Source organism: Larimichthys crocea, unplaced genomic scaffold, assembly GCF_000972845.2.
Source record: "Larimichthys crocea isolate SSNF unplaced genomic scaffold, L_crocea_2.0 scaffold307, whole genome shotgun sequence".
NCBI lineage: Eukaryota > Metazoa > Chordata > Actinopteri > Sciaenidae > Larimichthys > Larimichthys crocea.
This window is the reverse complement of record NW_020854047.1, coordinates 214,470-225,048: the sequence shown is the minus strand read 5'-3', so window position 1 is coordinate 225,048 and position 10,579 is coordinate 214,470. Positions and strand designations below refer to the sequence as shown.

The window sequence follows — 10,579 nt, the reverse complement described above, 5'->3', positions numbered from 1 at the left end:
AGAGAGGAAAGAGGTTCAGCGGCAGTTGGAGGTCAGCATGGGACCAGGTAAGACCAGTTTGTGGTCGACAGTAAAACGGGTACTTCAGCCGTTGTGCGGCTGAGACAGCCCCAACGTCAACGATAAGCGCAGTGACATTTAAGGGTATCGACAGAAATGAATGTAATATTCAAAGTGTGTTTTCATTGGTGTGTATTCACCTGGAAATAAGAATCGTGGTGTTGATGTCACCCACATCGTGACCCACGACGGCCCAGGAGGGACAAAGCTTTTTCATCACAAGTTTCATGGTGACTGTAGTTTCTCCTTCATGCTTGAAGGGGAGGGGTTTTCATTGGTTTGCAATCTGAACTTCTCACCACTAGAAAAGACACTAAATTCTGCACACTGGAACCCTTTAAAAGAGTTCTGAATGATCCACAGTCTGTCTCATGTGCTGCTCTGAGTCTCCTCTCTGTGGACTGTGGTGCACCTTCAACACTTTTCATCTGCATTAGAATAAAGTTTATTTAATCCGCGTTGGGGTGGTAGTAGGTCCACGCATGACTGCGTCATCCCCCGTGCCCCGTCGTCCCCGTCCCGCCTCCCGCTGCCTTTTGTGCTGCACACCAAAAACAGCCGCCCGTCTCCCTGGATAACTTCTGACTTTCCCTTTTTCTTTTTCCCTCGTGGCACGTGAAATTTAAAAAAAGACTACAAGTCAAGCTTGTCCTCTCTCTCTTTGCTCCGTCCTTACACCCACCCTGCACCTCCTCCACCCCACTGACTGCAAGACGCTGATATATAAGAGAGGAGGCTATGACACAGAGTTAGGGCTCTGATTAAATGAGTGTGGAGTGTAGGAGGCGAGCTATTTTGAGCATTTTACTGCGTGGCTGATAAAGCATAGCAAACAAGTGATTGCTATGCAGCTCTGCTCTCCTCACTGCTAACCATACACAAGGCTGCTCTCTGTTCTCTCTCTCTCTCCACGCCCAGATCTCGCCTTTTAATTCTCCATCTTCACTCCCCTCGCCTCACGTATTCTTTCCTCCTCACCCTCTCTCGTGTGTCACTCGGATGTTGCTTTCCCTGACACCATCCCTAAGAAGAAAGCTTCATTTCCCATCCCCCATCCTCCATCCTCGCTGTGACCCTGAATGCTTCCGGCTTCATGTCTCAATTTTTCGAGCATTTCCTATTTTCTCTCTCTTTTATCTCCTCTGTGTTCTTCCGTCTATCTCCAAGTGAAGCTCCATCCCTCCTCTCATTCTCCGTCCCCTCTCGGTCGGCCCCAGCTCCCTCGATTTCCCCAGCTCAGTTACCGTGCCAACAGCACAATTGAATTATTGCAGACTGTGTGATAATCCCAGGCCACTGATTGGTCACTGCAGCCCTCCATTAAGTGAACACAGTGGGGAGGGTTTATACACAGAGAAATGTGTGTAACATGTGACATATCACATAGAAGGAAGAGAGAAACTTGAGACGCAGGTTAAGGAATAGAACAAAACAAACATGCGCCCCCTTCGTTATTCATCACCCCTCGGAGCCCGGGTATCTTCAGGCTCAGGCTAACAAACAAGCGTGCCCTTAAAAGCCCGGTCCCATAATCCCTGTGTAATCACTGAGGCAGACCCACAACACATAACCAAACATGAGAGCCGAGTCGAAGATAACGTGTGTGTTTTCATTTAAATGAACGGAGGATTCCACATCAAAGCTCGGGTATATATATGCTGAACATTAGTTTGAAAAGTGCAATTTGAAAGTTGTAAGTTGTGTTTCTGTCCGCAGCGTAAAATCAAACGGAGTATCAGATCTGGATCAGATTGTTTAAAACTACCATGAGTAGGACAATTCATGAAAGTTATTTCCCTCCCTCCCTCGGGGCCAAGATTATTTGAGGTCAGTCTATAAACTGGGATTGCGTCATGAGCGTCTCTCCGGAGTTGGCTTCACACTTCTACATGAGAACACACGAAAGCATCAGGTTCATATCAACACAACGGAATGTGAAAGATACAGCTGCTGCGGGTGTCTGGAGAATAATAAACTGCAGCTTTCCCAGCCTGCGTCCTGTCGGCCTGTGTGGCACACACGGCGACGAAATGCAAAGAGTGCTTTTTCTGCAGAGAGCAGATTGTTTGTTTATTTGTTCATAAAACTGCAGTTGGAAGATTGATCCAACAGGATACATCAGAGTTCCAACTAGATTGCAAAATCTGGGATTTTCAATGTTGGAAACTGAAAAACCAGGAATTTTAGGTTTGCCCTTAACAGGGACTTAAATGTAAATTATTGTTGGCATAATCTTTAGCATCAATTTTGCAGTCACTGCAGTTTCAGTCAATGCACTAGAGGCCGCCCCCACCTGCACAGGTGATTTCTGTATCGTCTGCTTATGACCAAGTTTAAATTCCCCCAATTTACCAGTTAATTCCCATGAATTTCCATAATTCCAATGGAGTTTCTCATTTGGAATATTCCCAAATTCCCATGAAACATTTCCAGACAGTTTCCAGTAAGTTTTCCATAAAACTTTTTGAAAACTTGCCATGGGAAAGTTCCCTTGCAACCAGTTCAAACCAAGTCATTTGATATTTGAGAGCCGTCCATAGCGCTGATGTAGAGAATAACAGCACTGAGATTTAGGTAACGTTACCTTAAGTTCATCATCTTTCTTAGGTTGCAACAAACTTTGCACCACAATGATGAAAAACATTTCTACAACACTTAGAAACCGAGTACAACTAAACCTGATCAGCACCGTCAGTAATCAATACACCAATAATCAACCAATACTAACATCCAGACAACAAGGTTTCTGGCCTTCAACAACTAAGAACCTCTACCAGAACGAGGCGGAGCACTTTAAAGAAGAAGATAGTAGATCGAGCTGCTTGGAATCAGATACGCGTTTTTTCAGCCGTTCCAAAAACTTGTAACCGGTTTCCGGCGTCCTGCTTGGTGCTGGAGAGAACACAAATATAAACATGTTTGATTCCATCAGGAGATGAGGAACAGCGTCTCATGTGACGTTCCTTTATTAAATAAAGGTTTCTCAATCCAGATCATCTGTTTGCTAAAGGAAGCCTCTGTGGACTCTGGTGCCGCATCAGGCATTTTGTGTGAAACACTTTTATTACATTATTAATTATAAAATGACTTCTTCAGTTTTTTTAAACAATCCAGCTTGATATTTTTCTTTGCACGTTGATCGTTTTAAAAAGGTGCAAAAAGTGGAAACTACACCAATTTAGTAAAAGATGTCTTTCTACCCAGAACATGCTGTGCAGAAATATAAATATGAGCATGGAGTCAATCCATCAGCTGAATAACGATCGACACCCAACCTGAGCCAAACACATAAAGACTTTCACACAGTGCAGGATTCATACAATATATATAAAATAATTGTAATGTAATTATAATGCAACTTAAACATGATGAACCCCTGAACGTGAGCATTCAGACCGACTGACCCTAAAACCTGAAAGATGCCCAGAACAGCCAAATTGTGACTTCTGTACTTTTGTTTTAGTCTGACTGAATCAGCCTCACACACACACACACACACCAACAACACACACACACACAACACACACACACACACAGCTGTCTAAAAGTGCAGACTGCAGCCTTGCCTGTGTGCCCGCAGTTAGAGTGTTATAGGCCGACTTTTAACTGAGCGGTGACATCACTGAGGCGAGGAGGAGGGAAAGAAACGATCTCTCTCACTTTGTGGTTTTCCTCTCCGTGTATATTATCCTGCAGCCTCTCGCATCGCTTTAAGTTTAAACTGATTTTCAGCTGTGTGTCCGTCTGTTTCCAAAAAGTCCTCGTGTCCGTGTATGTACGTAGATGTGTGTGGCATCCTGTGGTGTGGCCCAGTTTGGGTTTGTGGGTCAGCCGTGCAACAACAGAATCGCCTTTCGACTCCAGACCTGTCCGAAGTGCTGCCTCAGCGGAATGTTACAACATGAGACCGCAGCTCTTATTGTGGCCACCAACAGTATTATGCCGTGTTCCACTGCACGGCACGGCCGGCTCCACTCGACCGGCTTTAGAGCGTTTCTATTGTCAAACATTGTGGATGTGCCTTGTGCTTTTAGCGAGACATAATACGCTTGACCCGACTTTTTTCCACTTCAGATAGTACTTCAGATGGTGCATCGAAGGTGGAGCTGATCGTTGTAGTTAGAAAAATCTCATTCAGACTCTCATTCACTGTCTATGTCACTCTCAACCTCTCGCGCCTTAAACAAACGGACACAAACCAAAGGAAGCTTCTTGGTGTCACTGTTTTCAGCACAGACTGTGGAGCCGCACACGATGCAGAAGCGGGGTGTATTAAAGAAACAGCATAGTTTAGTCTGAACTCCACCTGGATAATGCACATGATGGTGCAGGGAGCGTGCTGAGCCTGCTGAGATTCCTCAAAGGTTAAAGCTCTTAGCTCTGGGTGGGTAAGTCGTAATATTTTTTCTTTTCTCTGGTTTGCTGAAACATGGAGTTATTGAACACGGTCTGTGGCTCCATAATGGAATTGTATAAGGGAATAGCCCCGAGGCATCCAAAGCATCGTCCACATAATGATCCTCCAACATGTCACGCTGTATTTCATTTTATGTTTGCCCATGACCCGTCAGCCCACACTGAATAATTTGCACTACTTCATGTGCTGACAGCTAGTTAGCTAAAAAGTAAACGAGCACATAGCAACAGCATTAACAGTGTATGAGGCACGACCTGTGTCATGAGAGGTGAAGGCGCATCTTGAAAAATTAATGAGATGATGATTTGATGAAAATGGTGGAGAAGGCTCACGATGAACAAACATAACATAATATACCAACAAATCTAATCTGTATATTTCTGTTCTGACGTACAAACAAACAGTTGCAGTTGAAGGTTCACACGGCAGACCTGTGGAATAAAAGGCTCATTCAAAGGTATGATTCCTATTCACAGGTTAATATACACACATGAAAAACATATTTATGCTTTTATATTCCCATACCTGCCATACATCTCCTTAACCCTAGAACACTAACGTGGTAATGTTTAACACGATATATAATATATAATATAACGATAATATCCCGAGAAATAATACAATTCATCAATTATGTTAAAGTACAACACTGTACCCAACCTGTAGTACTTTCTTAGTTTCCCAAATACAAATCAATATAAATAACTAAAAAATAAAAAAAAAAGGTCATGGGGGACCCTTTTTAAAAGGACACAAGAAACCATGGGGGAAATTATGCAAAACTATTGAAAAATCCGGTAATCCTTAACGAGAAATTTTCTAGCAAAAAAAAAAATAATGGAGCTGGGAACTTGTTCTTTGGTCCACCCATTCCTGGGACATGTGAGCCTTGTCTGGTGAAGGCACAGACTTCCTGCAATAAATTGTAGATGGACAAAAAATGGCGCTTTCTACCACTAACGAACACATGCCTCTTGAAAAAACCAAAGATGTGAGGAGGGAAACAAACAAAACATTAATGACATCAGTGAGCAGCCTGAAGCTACCCAAGGACCCAACATGCAACTCAAGACAGCAACACAATGAAAATCACATGACAAGAAAATCACCCGACGTTGGTGTTCCCGGGTTAAATGTTTCACACTGGACTTTTGAAGAGCAGAAACAAATCAAGTCCTCTTCGTTCTAGCCAGCACCGGCCCGTCCCTTCACTGTCGGGCTTGGCACAGAGTTTAAAAGAAAACAAAGATACGAGAAGTTTTTCTGCATTAAGTATTTTAAATATATGCAAAAACCATTTATTGAAACTCATTTGAATCTGTCTGCATACCAGACACGCTGAAATGTAGAGGGGGGGAAAAAAGGTCTGCGGTTGTTTACGTGCTCATTTATTATAGCCAAAAATACCCTTTAATTACATTTGACAACCTGCCCTTTATCTTAATCTAATTATGTCATTTTGCATCCGGAGTAATAAAGCCTGCTGCTGAATGCCATAATGAAAATGTGTATTATCATCTACTGTTCCTCGCTGAATGGAAACCCCTGCTGTCCCTCTTGCAAATGAGCACTCTATCAAGAGCTTTTCAAATGTCTGCCATTAACGCTCAGAATACACAGACATGCACAAAAAAAACAAAAAAATAAAGGACGGACAGCTTTGATTCATTCAAAACTGACATCAGACATTGTGCCTTTATTTTGAAAGAATTTCTAAATGTGGCACACAGCGAGAGTTCTATTGGAGGGATGAATCAGGGGATGTGACTCAGTGGTAGAGCGCACGCTTTGCATCTATGAGGTCCTGGATCCAATCCCCAGCATCGATGCACGATGTTCTGTTTCAACCATTGGGCCCAGCTCATGATTACCAAGATATAACTCAACAATCCTCGAAATCAAACAACAGAATATGTTTGTCTGTTTGTCGTCGAGTACAGAAACAGCTCGGTTAGGTTAGATCATCAAAATGAGGATTTCATCAAGGTTACGTCATGGTCTTTGCTTCCTGTTTTATTTTGTAATTCTCGCCTCTCCTCGGTTCTTTACTTACTGCCACTGTGGATCATCTGTTCCACCCTGACCAGTTGTCACCTGTGTCTCGTTATCCCGTCTGCACTTGTGTCCGTGTGTTCATTGGTTCCAGTCCGTCATGGTTCAGCTCTGTGTTTTGTCCTTGTTCTGCCTCAGCACCCTGTAAGTTTTATGTTTTGTCTTATTAGATCAGTTTCAGACTGCACAGACTCTCTGCGTTACCTTTGCAACAGATTAGACCTGTGTCGGTCGGTCGGTCGTGGTTAGTCAGTCTGTCAGTTTAAAACAAGAAACAAACAGCAGCATCCACCCTGACCGCCCGGCGTGGACTCTGACGCTTGAACATCTTCTTGCTCCTGCTTCCATTTGTAAACTAACAAACTGATTTCTTATCAAAGTCTTCAAAATCTGAAAATATTTAAATGATTGTTTTATTTTGAAAACATTAAAAGGATTTCAGGGGAAATCACATTTGAAACGAGCTCAGACAGCAGCACTGGTTTTAACCTCTGGATACGTCAAATAAATAAATAAAGAGTTCCCTGAGACTGGAATGAAGAGTTTTTTCCTCCTCTTCTCTCATTGGCTGGAAGATATTTTAAATTGGATTTTCATTCAGCCAATCACTTCTCAGGGAGAAGGGTCTTCCTCGGCCGGCCCCACTCCTCTCCTCTCATTGGCCACCTTTGCGCTTCTAAACCTGCTCGGGCAGCGGTTGGACGGCTGCTCTCAGCCAATGAGGAAAGAGCAACTGTTGCATTCATGCCCCCCGTCCTCCTCCTCCTCCTCCTCCTGCAGGGCTTCTTCTTCTTCTGCAGCCTCCGTCTGGATGTTGATCTGAGACGGTCACCGTGTCACGTTAAAGACGACCTGAGCCCTGTGCAGACACATGCACACTCTGTCACTGCAGATCTGTGCATGATAGGAGATGCATTTCATTTGTCCTCCGTGCTCCATGACAGGCTCTTTAAAACGCATCTCAATAACAAAAATATATGATCAGTGTGAATGCACAGAGGAGAAAGTGAGAGGAGAGAGAGGGTTACTCTAGTTTCCAACGCCCTCCATCGGCAGAGACATCCCTCCCTCTCCCTCTCTTTCTCTCTCTCTCTCTCTCTCTCTCCCTCCCTCTCTCTCTCTCGTTGCTGCTGCTGCGCGCTCGTTCAGCTTCTTCTCTCACTCCGCTTCCGAAGCTCTTGGAGGGAGGACGGATAAACGCCGCTGACGGTATACCGGATTTTGGTACCCGAAGGAGGGAGGGATGCTCCGGTGATTTCCCCTCTTTAGACACCCACCACCTCCTCACCACCAACATTCCTCTTCATCACTTTATTATCGGAACCTTATCAAGACGCGCTCCTGCTCTGTCTTTTCTGGGTTTGGTATTTTTGCCTCTGCGCTCCAGCGGATAAAAAAAAAAAAACAGAGGAGAACATTTTGGGTTAGAGGAGAGATTCGATTTTTCTCTTCTCCAAGCACCAAAGAAAAACCAAAAACTGGGCTTTCATTCAGTGGATGTGTTGGACATCAGAGAAGAAGCAGTACTAGTTGAGAGAAGTGCTCGTTTCTCTGCTGGCTTGTATGTTTGGGGGGATTTGCTGGAGAGACGAGCTGCGCACGGAGTCTACTCCAAAGGTAAGGACCGCTCGAGTTAAAGGACCGAGTCCCATTCACCCCCTCTTCTCTTCTTTCGCTTCTCCCCCTCCACCGTCTCTTTCTGTCTCCCCTCTTTTCTGTCTCCCCCCCTCTCTGCAGAGGTTTTTTTTTAATGAGCGTAAAACAGGCGAGACAGAACCGGGGTGAAATGTTTCGGCTCCTGGGATGCGGGTTCGAGTCTGGATGAACCAAACGGCGCAGATACATGTGGAAAAGGTCACTGCGAGATGTTTGAGCTGAGAGAAGCTCGGGGAGCCGCTGCGCATTAACGGTGGAAACAGAACCAGAGACTTGGTGTGTGTTTGTTGTGCTGCTGCTGCTGCCGGGAACAGAGCGGACCTTCTTCGCCCCTCGGAGCCGGATGACGGTTGGATTTGTGCGGTTTCACTGTATTCGGTCTCAAATCCAGCGCGGTGTGTGTGTCTGTGTGTGTTTGTGTATTTGCGCTCGTTTTGGTGTGTGTCTGTGCGCGTCCGACAGTGTGTGTGTGTGTGTGTGTGTGTGTGTGTGTGTGTGTGTGTGGCCACGTATAGTGGATAATCTCGGCGAAGGCTCTCCTTCGCTGTCTCGGTGCCTCCCGGCGCCTCCGCGTAACGGCGACGCACAACTTTTCTTTGCATCATTGTCAACACAGGCTGTGTGTGTGTGTGTGTGTGTGTGTGTGTGTGTGTGTGTGTGTGTGTTTCACGGTCAGATCTCATGACACACTCCAGCAAATTCACTCCGGGGACAAACAGACGTTACTTTGGGTTTGGCACAGACCTCTCCCTCTCTCTCTCTCCCTAGAAAGCGTTTTTACGCATCCGCCGCTCGGTCAGCACAGACGGTGGAAATGATCAGCACCACCTCTGTCTCTCCTCATTTAGTCCTCTCTCCTTTCCACGTGAGCTCCTCGTCACAGAGCTTCATTACCGCTCTGTAGAATTAAGATCTGGGGCCGTGAATCCCTGAAGACTCCACACGGTTGTTAGTATTCACTCCATCTGAATACTTCAACCAGAAGCTGCGCCCTTGCCCCCTTGCCCCCTTCCCTCTCTCCCTCTCTCTTCCCTCCGTGTGCGCCAGCGCCGGTGAAACTGCATAAAAATTGCATACAGATCACTTGCCCTCAGGCTGATTCGGGCTCATTCTGCACTCAATTAGGTCCGTGCGTTTGGCTTATCGTCCCTGTAGGGGCCACATTAGATCATTTTCTTCTTAATTGTTGCACAGAAATCTTCTGAAAACGCGTCCTTGCTGGTTTAATGTGAATAATTCTGGATGGATGGAGGTCTGAGCTGCTGCTGCTGCTGCTGCTCCAGTAAAGTGAGTTATCGGTGTATAATTTGGGCAGCTGCAATTCCACTGCGTTTTCAATGGGGGAGCAAAGAGAGGCGTTGACTGTAGGGCTGTACAGTCTTTGGTATTCATGGCACAGCTCAAGATTGCTGCTCTCAAGCAGGCAATAATCTCTCTCCCTCCCTCTGTCTCACACACTGTTGCGCTATGAAACCATCTCCCCCCTTCTCTCTCTCGGGCCTCTCCATCCCTCTCCTCACCCTCCACACACACACACACACACACACTCCTCTCTGTACTCTCTCCACAGTCTTGTGGGAGCCATTGAAAAAAATCATTTGCTGTTGTTGTGATTTATTCGACAGAGGGGTTCCTACCGGGCAGGCTTGGCTGGTTTGCACTGTTGTTTCAAAAAAAAAAAAAAACTCTGCAGTCAACAATAGAGAGAAACACACACACACACACACACACACACACACACACACACACACACACACACACACTGAGGTGTAAGCTGCATTTTGTTTAATAGGAAAACGGTTTGTAACTTCTCGTGTTGGCTTTGTGTGTCCAGCGTCAGCCGTGTTGTCGTTATTATTCAGACTCCCTGCACTTTGCTAATTAGCCCACAGAGCAGTCAGCACTGCAGAGGAAGAGAAGAAGAAATCCCCCTTTTTTTTTTTTCTGTGAGTTAACAATGAGGTTCAGCCCGACACAGGAATATCCAGAATTTCTCACCATGAAAAGGGAGTTTCTGTCCACAAAGCATCCTGTGCTTTTGGATGTTTGCTTTAATTCACTAATTGATTTTTCTGGCTATTTCAGTGGCACAGTAATTCAGTTTGGAGGAGAGGAAGAAAGGAAGAAAGGAAGAGAGGAGGAGGAGAAAACAACAACAACAACAGGCTAAAAAAGAGCAGGACTCCTATCAGAATATGAGGAGAGGAGAGGAGGAGAGGAGGAGGAGAGGAGGAGAGAGGAGGAGAGGAGAGGAGAGGAGGAAAGGAAGAAAGGAAGCGAGGAGGAGAAAACAACAACAGGCTAAAAAGAGCATGACTCCTATCAGAATATGAGGAGAGGAGGAGAGGAGAGAAGGAGAGGAGGAGAAAGGAGAGGAGGGAAGGAGAGGAGGAG

The 10,579-nt window shown here is 45.4% G+C and overlaps 1 protein-coding gene across 1 annotated transcript in view; it reads left to right on the top strand.

Annotated features, from left to right (window-relative positions):
- The first annotated feature begins 7,681 nt into the window (after window positions 1-7,681).
- cdh11 (cadherin 11, type 2, OB-cadherin (osteoblast)) overlaps window positions 7,682-10,579 on the top strand; it is a 79,063-nt gene continuing 76,165 nt past the window's right edge. Inside the window, exon 1 of the mRNA XM_027276117.1 lies at window positions 7,682-8,146. The gene's annotated coding sequence lies outside the window, so the exon portion shown is untranslated. The remainder of the gene's footprint in view (window positions 8,147-10,579) is intronic.